Raw genomic sequence first — 13204 nt, forward strand, 5'->3', positions numbered from 1 at the left:
AATGCAGACGTCAAATAGACGTAAGACAGATGGATTGTGCTATCTGGGGCGTACCTATAAAGTAGTTCCAGATCTGTCAACCACATTACAGTTTCATATCACTGCGCCAAGTTTAACGGACTTACGTTATCATACTATACTGTCCACCACAGAATACATACAAACCGAAACTAAATAACTAAGATACTAAAGAACTAAATATGCATTAATGATATTTGATTTGAGATTCACAAACGATCAAAATCAAAATCAAATAGCACTTAAGTCTCGTGTGAACTTTGTGTTTTGCCTTCGAATGCAAAAGATAGGGAGATCATACACAGCACTTTAATAAATTGTTTTTGTGAGAACTCGTTGGGAATATTTATCATAGCCTATCATTTCCAGCTTCCTTAATTACAATTTGAGTGCAGCTACGGGTCATGGTGAGAAAGAGGCGCATATTTCATTTTCCACGAGTTTTAGATGTTAATGCCCCTAAACAATCATTTGCTAATTTCTTCCGAAAAGTGGTGGTGACATGTTCCAACCGCAAATTACGCATGTGCAACAAAACGTTTCTTAATTAGCACCAAAAGTGACATCATATACTTCAGCTCAGCTGTCCAACGCCGGCTCAAAGAAACGCCACACATAAACATTTATCATGCGTCCAACAAGTGTCAGTTATGCCAGACACACACCCCTGCAAACGACGCGTCATGAAACAGGCACGCACACTCGCACAGACTAAGGACATCATTAAATAACCGAAAGTAAAAAGCAAAGCGGTTAATGGCGCGTAAGGGCCATTCACATTTCGCGTCTTCTGCGCGCGCAAGTTCGATATTTTAAATGTAGACGCGCGAAAATATGGAGCGACGCGGTCGCGATGCGCATGTGGTAAATGGTCGCAGTGTAGAGCCTTGTTTTGGAGCCCATTTCATTATTTCGGGCCACTGGCAGCATAACACTAGTCGTATTTATCATAATAATTCTTGAAAAACACAAACATGTCATTGTTTGGATTGCAGCTGGCATCAAACGAATGTTCTAGAAACTTATTCAGTTATATATCAATTTTATAGAAATACAGTATATTACTCTTTAACGTTTTCTAAAGTTTTAAAAAAAAAGGTAATAGTGGATGCATGATGTAGGGCTGATCAACCAGTAGGGCTAATTGTGACAATTGGCATCCAGTGTTGGGTGTAGCTAGCAACTAAGCAATTAGTTACTGTAATTTAATTACTTTTACCTTTAAAAAGTAATGGGATTATGCTTATTTTTCTGTAATTTAATTACAGTTACTTCAGACGAAATTGAACTAAATACTATTTATATGTGTTATGTATACAAAAGTTGAATTTACATTAAAATTCAAACTTTAAAATGGAAGCAATAATGTATCTTTCTCACATTTATAATACAAGTCAGTTAATAAGAGTACTTTATGTAGTTGTATATTATTTATATGAATGAATTAAGAGTCGTTTTGTTTCTATCCTTGAATGACGTAGCCTGTTAACTGTCACCTGTTCCATATACGGGACACCTAAGTTTGGGTCAATATTGTGCATGTCATTTCTAAACGAATCATGACAAACTATATATCATTGGAAAGGTCGAAGACTCTAGAATACAGATTTATTTGGTGTTTTTTTTTATAATTTATGTAGGGAGAGTAATTGATGCTGTTTTATAAAGAGTGTGCTTAGATTTTTGTTATCCTTTTGCAACCGTATTTTTTAATCAAAGAAAAAGATAAACTTATTTTTATTTATTTTTTACAATAAACCTAACAACATACTTTTATAAAAAAAATTGTGTGTGTGTGTCATTTTTTTGCAATAATCAACTAATTTTCTTTTTTTAAACGAGACCAACCGTAATTCTGTATTCCAAAGAATTCATGAGTTTCTGCCATTTTACGCATTTCATGCGTTTTCATGTGTAGGCTCAAAAAGGGCTTCGACAGTAAACAGGTTTTAACTAAGGTTAATATAAGATATAGAAAGTAATAAGTAACAAGAATTAATTACTTTTTGGAGAAAGTAATTTGTACAGTAATCTAATTATCTAATTATAATCTAAATTATCTAATATGTAATTAGTAACTATTAATTAATTACTTTTTCAGAGTAACTTAATTAACACTGTTCACATCCAGAATAAAAGTTTTGTGTTTACATAATATACGTGTTTCCACTGTGCATATTTATTTTTTATTAATAAAGACGTACACATACATGTATTTATTAATGCTTTTATATAATTTAAATGATATATAATTTTTTTTATTATATACATGTATGCGTATCGAGTGTTCATAAATACAACATTTCTATGCAGAGTTCATAGACATATAGTATGTGAACACAAACTTTTATTCTGGATGTGATTAATCATGATTAATCATTTAACAGCCCTGATGTAATTTTCCCTCAAGTTAATCACATAACTTCGGACATATTTTACTAACTTTTGACGACCAGAAAGTGTCCGAATGCCGTACATTTTGCTCTATTGAATGTGGCCTAGTTGACTCCATGACAGTGCGTCCAGTACTATCTGTGTCACCATGCGCAACAAATTGAGCCACAGGAACACCTTCAGAAGACAAATTGGGCCACAAGTGGCATTTAATTGAGCTACAGACCAACAAGTCAGAAAGTCAGTGCCCCTATAAAGAAGCATGTTATTTTGTGCCGCCGTTGAAGGATGAGGAGCTGCAGCAGTGCTGAGATGTGCTGATTAGCATATAATTGGTCCTTTTGTATTAAACACAGGGAATTAGCCTACTGTTCAGCATGCTGTTCGCAGCCTGGTTTCCCATTCATTTAAAGAGAGGGTGAACACATGGCCTGCTGGGACGTGCAGACATCTGGCATATATGGCCACTTAACAAACAGTTAAAAAATAAGTTACAAATTCCTGATTTAAAAGCTGCTTAAAAAGCCATGAATTTGCTGTATTTAAATGAGAATTGGCATGGACAATTCCATCATTTAAAAAATCCAGTTATACAAAAGGATTTTACCATATTGATAGATCAAATGTCAATATCCGGTGGTTTAAATACCCATGTGATGTCTCAAAGTTTTAATAGCATTTTTTTGTGCTTTTAAAGCATATTTGTCTTTTGTCAGGTAACTGAATTGTCACATCCATAACAGAATTGTCACATCCATAAGGATCCAAATGTAAATTGATAAAAAATGTAAATAAAATAACTTTTTGTGGTCCATAAAAAAACACCCCTTCTCCATTTGTAGGGTATTATTGCTTCTGGTTTGCACATTTTAATTCACAGAATTATGTTGTTTCTTAAAAACCTGCGTCCGTTTTTATCACATCCATAACGCATTAATTATTACCTCTTTTAAATAAGAAAAAAAATAAACTGATACTTTTTTGATGTTTGGACTCTGAACTGTTTGAACTATTATAATTAGATATAATATAATATATAAAATTCCCCTGTGCCTATAGCAAATGCATCTGTCATTTTCGATGATGCTCACATCAACTAAACATGTAATGTGATGTCACACACTTCTGTCATCTACACCGTGTTACACCATTAGTCATCATATTGACGCGGCCATTTCCATGGTGCGCCTGTTGTAAATTTGTTGCAACATGGTGCGTCTTCCACGGTCCCCGCAGCATATTTGTTTGGGTCGTATGTGTGTGAATTTGTGTGCGAGTGTGTGTAGGGCCTGCCAAGTTGCCCCCGTCCCTGATAAATGGATTGTGGTCAGTCTGGGGGTGGTGGGGGGTTCACAAGGCCCCACGGGGCCAACAGTGCTCTTGGATGCAGGGATGAGGTGGACCCACGCCAATTATGGCCTTTTGTACTCGCTAACTCTGTGATTGACATCGGCTCTACCCTCTCACCATGGACCCTATTTACACATACTGGCCAGTAACTGACCTGCACTGGGAGGTAACGCATTTAACAATCTCTCAACTGGCTTTATCTTTGGGATGCATGCTGGGAGTTTTTAAGCAGGGATTAAATTATGACTTCAGGTGTACTTTTTTGGTTAGTCACTTTGTTGGATTGAATGTATCTTAACGTTGATGTGGAGGGTTTGCAGGTCTTTAAATGTTTTAGAAGAATCAAGTGGCCTAATGGTGAGGTATCAGTTGTAAACCTTACAGATTCTTGCTGTTAAAGAGACAGGCGCAGCAAGCATCAACTGCAAGACGAACTCATTGTGACTGTCTCTTTAATTTTCAATCAATTTATAAGGGTTTGCCTTTTCCTGCTTCCATCAATGAGTTCTCTTTCTCCTGCCTTTATTTTCTCCCTAAAGACAGCTGAATGAGCATGCAGGAAGATGTGAGCGTAATGACCCCGGCGATGGTGACAAAGCCTAATTGGTCACGGAGACCAGTGGCTAATGAGCTGAGAAAATGAGCCCATGGGTGTGTAATAACTGTATTTTTCTCCATTTATTCTCCTTTCGTCACAGTCCTGTGTGGCATTTTTAACCAACCAAAATGGCACCAGATGCAACAGGGCTCAGACATTTTGACTTGAATTGGGAAACCATATGTTCAGATAAGTCATGGTTTCACTTTTCCCACAGGCAGGGGCCAGTGCATCTGTGAGGTTGAGTTGTGGTGGTCAGGAAGCTTCGCTTTATGACTCCACACATAGGGCGGGAGAAATAGAGCTTACGGTTTTGGGTGGCATTACTTAGGCATGAGGGGTTTTTGTTTAAAAATGCGAAGAAAGAAAGAGACATTGGGATGTAATTGAGAATGATTGAGATGTGATTTTTTTTCATCTTATCCCAACTACAACAGATTTGACAGAGATTTCTGCAGTAAAGCATTGCAGTAATTTCTTTTAAGAACTTCAAATTATTCTTAAGGTTGAGCTTACTGTTTAATGTTTAGAGTCCCGAAGACCGCAGTGATGTTTATGTTAATATGAAAATGTGCTTTCAAATTACTTATAATTGTTATTTGATCTAATCAACATAAATATTGATTCCTGTTTTATCATCAAGTAGCAGTTTTTTTGCACTTTCAGAAAAAGGGATTCAAGTCCATTTTAGTTACATTTTTACTTCATTTTCTACCTTGTTATACAAGAAATAAATTTACTAATAAAAAAAAAAACATTTTATTTTGATTATTTAGTTACACTTTATGAGAAGACAATTTTTTTATTGGGGACAAGTTTAAATTTTTCCATTGCAGGATTAAATAAAGGTATGAGGCGGATTTTAAACTTTTTGATCCATTAAAATGGGTTCAGGCTCTCGAAGACCCCAAACAGAACATGAATTTATGTTAACTTATAAATACATGTTGGTTATTTTTTTCTATTTACAGTGTTTTACATTCGCTTCGAAGACAAAAGTCAAACAAAAGCTTTGTTTTTGCCACCTCTGCGTGCTCACTTCAGAGTCTCCGCGCCTCCAGTCAAGTGAAGTTACCAATTCACGTTTTTTTAATATACTGCACTTCTTGCCCCCGTGAACCTGTTGAGATCTTCTGAAAGGGACCTGAGGACCACTGCCGCTCACTAAAAATAGTGCTGACTATCTGGCAGAAGGGGGGGCTGCTTTTATTCAGTGCCTAAGATAACAGCATACAGAATGATAGACTCCTCTGAATTGTTTGTTCCTATCGCCTATTGTTCCTCTCTCCATTCACAGAGTCTCTTAGCCGCACTTGAGGGGGGCCGTCACAGGTAGGAAGGCAACAGAGCTTATTCCCAGCACATGCTTGATTGCCTTCTTATAGACTCTCACTTTCAGGCCTGTGAAAGGCTTTGGCGGGTTGGTGAATAAACTGCTGCTCGCTTCCATAAACTTTTTCTCCTCCCGAATTTTCCAAGGATGTGAGCAGAGGAGCTCACAGCCGGGCCGGGGAAAGCGTCTGAAAGGGTGTCTGTTTGAGAATCAAAGCCCGACGGGCCCACCCCTCTGTGCACACGCACAAAAGGCGAGGACTCATCGGATCCAGCGCCTGCCCGATGAAGAGCAAACCATCATTCTTGTTTATAGCACTTCAGGTACAAGTTGTTAAACTGTATAGCATAGGCTCCCTTAAAATGAAATTAACTCTATTTCTGAGTCTGAGTGGCATTGTAAGCAAATATCTGAAATTGCCATGGCTCCTTAAGAATGGAAGCCATTGGTTGTTGAAAACACAACCATTGTCCTTTCTCTGGAACTCTGCAAATGAATGAACCTCGAGTGAAGATCTCATTTTAAATTCAATTAGCTCAGACTAGACCTATACAAATAAGAAGCTCCACAATGAGGGATTGTCGGTCGCCGTCTTCGATAGAGAAGACAAGTCTGTCCATCTTGACTGTCTTGTTTCCTTCCTGTGGATTGTCCTTCTCTTGTTAATGAGACGAAACGGACAGTGAAACATGCTGGGCTTTGGTCTGGCTACTTTAAATACATGTTAACTATTACCTCTATGTCAAAAGCTCTTAAGAATAACGAAACAAAGCAGATGCCGACAAACACACTTTTTTACAGATTACATCAAAAGATTCAAATCATGTCATGACAGGGAATCTTATGTAAAAGAAAAGGTCACCTTATTGATTGATTTATCCTGAAAAAGATCTTAGTCCCATTTTGAAGCGAATTATCAGAAGTCAAGAATAATGTTGATAGGCACCAAGCATGCTGTTATTGGCTTCATCTAGACTAAACTGTGCCCTGGAAGCTTTAAAACAGTAACGCATATTTAATGTGAGCGGATTAAGACCAACCCAAATATGTAAAATCTCTACTTTTGAAGGAAGCAAACCAGTAAAAGGGTTTTATGAAGCCTTATGGCATGGTTGCTCTCTCAGCTCCATTTAACAAATTCGCTGCTTTTAACACACACCTGTTTAAGGAACGATGTAAAATGTCCATTAGAAATTTGCGGGTTTGATTGACATTGTCTTTGAGCGAGAATAGACTCTGCTTAAACATTGTCTTTATGTGCTCTGTGTTTAGCTGTTGGACTGTGACCCCCTCCATCTGTTCAAGCTAATCTGGCCATTATTTGGACACTAGCTGCTTTCTCATGCAGGATGCACACTGCTTTCCATTAACCAATGTCTGAATGTTGATCTAAGGCCAAGTGCAATACTCAACACATAATGTTAAATTAGTTTTGTAAATTTGCAGATTTGTAAATATTTGTCAAGTGTATAAAATAAAATAGTTTGTCAAAACTGACATAGTGTATCTTGCGTTAGTATATAGATTATTGATGTTGCGCGAATTATTTCTGTTCTAACGTTTTCATTTTCTGTCAGTTGAGATAAAATAGTTTTCTTATAAAGTTTGATAACCATTAATAACCATGTTTAAATATATCCTAAATACGCGTATCACTTCTGTCCTTCTCAAACCTTGTATATCCATATTTTATGATATTTTCTTTGGCATTAATTATTATTATTCGTCACCCTTTTTGTTTGTCACTGGGTTTTGGAAATACCTAACCTTTAAAAAGTATTAAAAAGTGTTTGTTAACTTTGCCAACACAGTTTTTAATTATTTAAAAAGTAGCATCTGTTTTGTTCCCATTTTTTATCCCTCATTTGGAAATCTGAGGTTTCGGAAAGAAAGCGATAATATACTACACATTATTGCCATTATTAGCATATATGTGTCCGTGTGCTTTGAAAACATTAAAGGGATAGTTCAGCCCAAAATGAAAACTCACCCCTTTGTCATTTTGAACCTGTATGATTTTTCTTTACTTTGCAAAACAGAAAAATAAGATGGAAACCATTGGTCCCCATTGACTTCTAACACAAAACAAATGCAAGTCAATAGAGACGACGGTTTTCTTTTACCGACATTTTTCAAAATATCTTGTGTTCTGCAAAAGAAAGAATGTCCATGCAGGTTCAAAATGACACGAGGTTAGTAAATAATGACAGAATTTTCTTTTCGGGGTAAACTATCCTCATTCTACAGTTAGGTTAATGAACTGTAATAATTGTCTTAGGAATTATGATATAATATAACAATATATTATTAATATAACTCACATAACTTTAGTGTCTTTTATCATATTAATATTGCTGGCATTTTTAAATGCAAACATCATTTGTGTGACTAATTTTTGGCAAAGACATAATTTGTTTTGCTTTAATTGTACACACACACACCTTAATGCGACACCTCCATAGCAGCGTGTACAATTGACACATGAATGAACTTCTTCCATGATCCATCACTGAATTGACACAGAGGTCCACACTGAGTCCCGTATAGCAATGAATGACAGTCTGCGAGGTGACATCATAGACCTGGACATCCCGAGCAGTGGCCAAATCCCTTGAGACCAGGATCTCTGTCCTTTAATGCCACTGTTCATAATCTGACTTATCGGTGAGTCACTCAGGGTTGACGTAGAAGATTAAAACAGTTCTCAAATAAATATGAGAGAGCAGCTTTTCATGCCTTTTGTTGTTGGCCTTGACCCCATGAGTCTTCTCAGCACTGAGAAACTATAAGCTTAGATCAAGGAAAACATTAAAGGAGGGAGAAAGAAGAGGGGGGACAAAAAGGAAAGAATAATTAAATGTATGCATAAAACCAAGCCTCTCGGAGTGGGATTCATTTTTAAAAAGGTTTTTAGAGTTGAAATGTCATTTTCATAGGAAAAAAAACGCAAATCAAGAATGTATTAATATTCCTAATTTGGTCCTAGATTGCAATAAAAGAAAAATCTTTGCATCTCAGATGATGTTCTCTTCTAATAAAAATAAGTACGTTTGTAAGCTTCAGATAAGATCTCAATAATGTCTTAACTGTATTGAATTTTTAAGAAGTGTAATTCAAACATTTATCGTCAAATTGCAGGACCAAATCTCGTGAGCTCTAAGCAACAACTGCGAAACAAACATCTTTTCTGGATTTAATTAGAGACATTAACTCGCTTTCTAATGAGAAAATGCTGTAACAGTGTTGATATGTTTTGTGTTGTTGCTTTCATATCCCTTTTTTCTGTATAGTGCAAAAGGAGAAAAGTTTGGTAAAGAATCTTTTCACCCGCATCGCTCCATCTGGACAGAGGAATTAGAGATGGCAGGTGCCCCCACCCCGTCTTTTTCAAGTGAAGTTGTTCATTAATTAATCTCTGTTTTTCTCTCCAAACACTTCGTCTTTTCTCTCTCCTTTCACGCTTGTTTTACACACACACTCGTGAGCAGCACTATGGGAAAGAAAGGTCTATAGTTGGCCACAAGTGTCTTAATTAAGGCAGAGAATCACAAGCAGGCTCAGCTTATTTGAGATTTCTTTCTTACGTGCCGAAAGAAGCCACAGAGAAGTGTGAAGTTGGACTTTAAGTTAAGCTTGTTTGCTCCTGCCAGTATAAGGTCTTAATAGATACAATGACTTGGAGAGGTTTCTAAATTAAAACCGACGAGGCCCCTCCATGGCCCATGTCATCCACTCTCATTATTTCCAATATGAGGATTTGAATGGGAGATGAATACAGCATCTTCAAAGTCCTCCTTCAAATAACCCTTGTTGGTAATTAACAGTTTTTCTTTTGTAAAGCGCATCGGCGTGGATGCGTATTTCGGTTTGTTGCATGGCGGTTCTCTGGGTACTGAGTTTTTTTATTTCGATTGATTTGATTTAATTACTGTTTCATTTCTTAAGAAAACTTTACTGCCTTTTTGAAAATTTAGCAATTGATTACTGAATCAATGAACAGACCTCAGGACCGCAGAGAACAAATGTTTTGAAAATGGTATTGCTCAGATGTCTCTTATTGCCCAGGAAATGCAGTGATGCAGAGTTTAATAGTCAAGCTAGCTATTCACCCAAAAATAACAATTCTGTTTTCATTTACTCACCTTCGAGTAGTTCCAAACCGGTATACATTTATTTGTTCTGGTGAACACAGAAAAAGATATTTGGAAGAATGTTTGTTACCAACCATCGGCACCATTGTAGGACTTTTTTCCTTTTTAGAAATTAAACCGATTTGGAACAACTCTAGGATGACAGAATTGTTATTTTTGGATGAACTGTCCTTTTAAAGTGAATGTACTTAAAGTGCTCTATTGCTAAACATAAATTTTACTTGCTTCTATTCATGCTGTCTCAAAATAGTTATGTTGAGTACACTTAGATCTTCTTAAATTTATCTAGTACTAAAGAACTAAATAATAAAGTAAATACTAAAACTATTTTTTGTATATTAAGTACAAAATAAGTGTGTGAAAATAGAGATTTTTTTAATATAGATTATAGAGTATATTTTACTGTATTATAGCGCGCTCTTTTACACGGGGAGTAAATAATATTACAAATTATAATTATTTGAACTTTGTACTATGATAATTGTTGACATTCCATAAAAGTTTGAAGCTAAAAAGATCAATTGAAATGTTTGGTTACAAAATTAGATAATTCTGTTTTTAAATTTGTTCAAAAATCATGTTTTTATTACGTTATCATGTTTTTATTGTGCTGTATTGTGTTAGTTAACTGTTCTTTTAGGTATTATGGCTCAAATCAAAACACACCAACTGCAGTTTGATTGCAATCAATTGGAATGCACAATAAAAAACATGATTTTTGAAAAAATGTTAAAACAAACTCATCATTTCAATTGAAATGTTTTGAATACATATTAAGAGCACTGACTGTTTTTTTTTGCAGTTGTCTTGGTTTATCTTAGCACAATATATGGCATCTAGAGGAGACATGTCTTATCACTGAGTTTTTTTTATTGAAAAAGCAGAAAACTTATTTTCCTACCAAAATAACGTTATATTAGTTATTTTCTGTTTATCTAACAAATAACCTTATATTCTAAAGCAGTCCAACACTTTCTATGCAGTTGGCTCTGAAAACCAGTATGAATACTTTTCTCTTTGAGATGACGCCCTGAATTCAAACTCATTTTCGCTCATCTTTTCAAACTGCCCCCTTTGTTCGAATCAAGAGATGGGAGAGACCATCAGTATGTAAATTGCACGGTCATATGAGACCAGCTCGTGTTGCTTTATCTATTGAGCCACCCGTACCCTCCTCAGATTTATCAAAAAAGGAGAGAAACAATTATTTGGATGACAAAAGGGTGGGGGGTGTCAACCCGTAACGCATACGAGAGGAATCACATTTGTGGGGGAATTACAGAATAATTACACATATGCCCGGATTGCCAGCATTCATGGGGTCTGACAATATTTTAGGGATTAGAGATGTTAGTGGCGCAGCCCTCAGCCAGAGAAGGAGATCGCTGATGCATTCAAATGCAAAAGCATAGCGTTAGGAGGGGGTAATGCCGTCTGTCTGTGCCGCTGGATACACTTTTGTGAAGGGTGTCCCATCCAACAGATTCGGGCACTTGATGCCCAGATCTCCTCTCAAACAACAAGTAGTTAACAAAGACTGACGGCCTCTTAAGGATGAAACTAAGTAATTATCTTGAAGCAGATAAAAGTCCTGCTTGAGTGAAACCTTCTTAAAACTGTAACCGAAAGCATATTTTTTGTCTTAAACGTAATCCAGGGAGACGGATGCATGACATGCATCTGTTCTCTAGGAAGTTTGTTTGTAGCGAGGAAGACGGCTAAAACATGCCTTGTTTTTGTTGGCTTCAACAATCCCATTTCAATGACAAGACCAAATAATGGCCAACACATGTTTAATAAGACCTGCGTGAGAATAAATGAGCAGACGGATATTTTCAGGGTTCGATAATAATCAAAAAATGTGTTCATTTGTTAGAGAGTCTGATTTAGTTTTCTGGGTTTTAAAGCCGGAGGCAACAGAATCTTGCCAGTGCAGTCCATGAAATTCCCTCATTGTTGATGTTTAGACATGGAAGTGTAAAGCATTCATGCGAACTAAAGCCATGAAAAACGGATGAAATTACAGTCTGTTCTGTGAAAAGGTCGAGCAGGCAAAGCACAAAAGGAGATATTCTGGCGTTAAAAGTCTGTGTGGTGGCTCTCTAACAGGTGAAGGCCTCCAGTGTGCGCCGATGGCACGTGAATGTGACTTGACAACAGGCTTCCTGCTGTGAAGGTACAATAAGGGAGCAAACCCCATAACCACTGAGACACTGAGCGCATCAAGTGCCGGCTTTCACTCTCGCCTAACCTTTGGACTTCTTCAAGTGTTACAGATATGGCGCATTTTGGCAAACCAGTAGGCCCTACCAGCCAATGGGAGATGAATGACTGGTGAATGCTTTCATTCGCCGAGACCCCTTTTCAACAGGGGCTAATATGCGGAGAGCAGGCATTGCTTGGGAATAGCCGCCAGTTCCTCTTTGCTTTTTATTTCAGTGTGTGTGGGTGTGTGTGTGACGGCAACCCTTGAGAAATCTGATTTGGGGCCCTGACTACAAGGAAAGCAGGTTGAGCGTGTGTTATAATCTTAGAGAGAGTATAGGGAACACGACACGGCTTTCAGACTGGGAGCAAAAGATGCATGTGATAATTTCCTGCAGAAAATTATTTCTCTTGCCTTGTTTTGTCTGAGATGTTGGACAATTACTTCTAAGAATTTGAAAGCTCTTAATAAACAGGGCAAATACACAACAAGAAAATAAAAGTATTTTAAGGTTTCAGCCATGTTTGTTTTACCCCATAGAGGAAAGCCAAGCGTTTGCATAAGTATGAGATGAATGATTGATTACATTTTAAAGGTTTGAAAAAGTAAGCAAACGTATGCATGTTAATGGGTTGATTTTGATGTTAATATCTGAGTTTTGCCATGGCGACATCACTCACATTTTCTTCAGTTCCCAACTTATTTTTATTATATATAAATAAAGAATATATATATATAAGAAATCCTATTTATTTATTCAACTATAGTACTGAGATTAAAAAACTTGTATGCTTAGTGTTTTGAATCATTTGATAGTAAAACAACATTAAAAACTTATTTTATCTTATTACCGGAAACAAATAAATATAATTGGGAACAGAACAGCTAAATGTATCTCAGTACCCTTAATGTATCCCAAACTAGACACTTAGGAACACTTTACCTAAAAGTTTCTCACACAGACGGCTTAAATGTTTGAAATGGTTTTGTCCACAAAAATGATTGTTGTGTAATTTTATTATATATGTTTTTGTGATTTTTTGAATGGCTGATGGATCAATTAATGACGAAAAGATGCCCAGCTTTTTTTTAATATTGCGTAAAAAGAATATAGGCTGAAACCTAGTGAATTGGATTTCCATAAGTTCCATTTG

The sequence above is a fragment of the Triplophysa dalaica genome, chromosome 24 (assembly GCF_015846415.1).
Source record: "Triplophysa dalaica isolate WHDGS20190420 chromosome 24, ASM1584641v1, whole genome shotgun sequence".
In the NCBI taxonomy this organism is placed as follows: domain Eukaryota; kingdom Metazoa; phylum Chordata; class Actinopteri; order Cypriniformes; family Nemacheilidae; genus Triplophysa; species Triplophysa dalaica.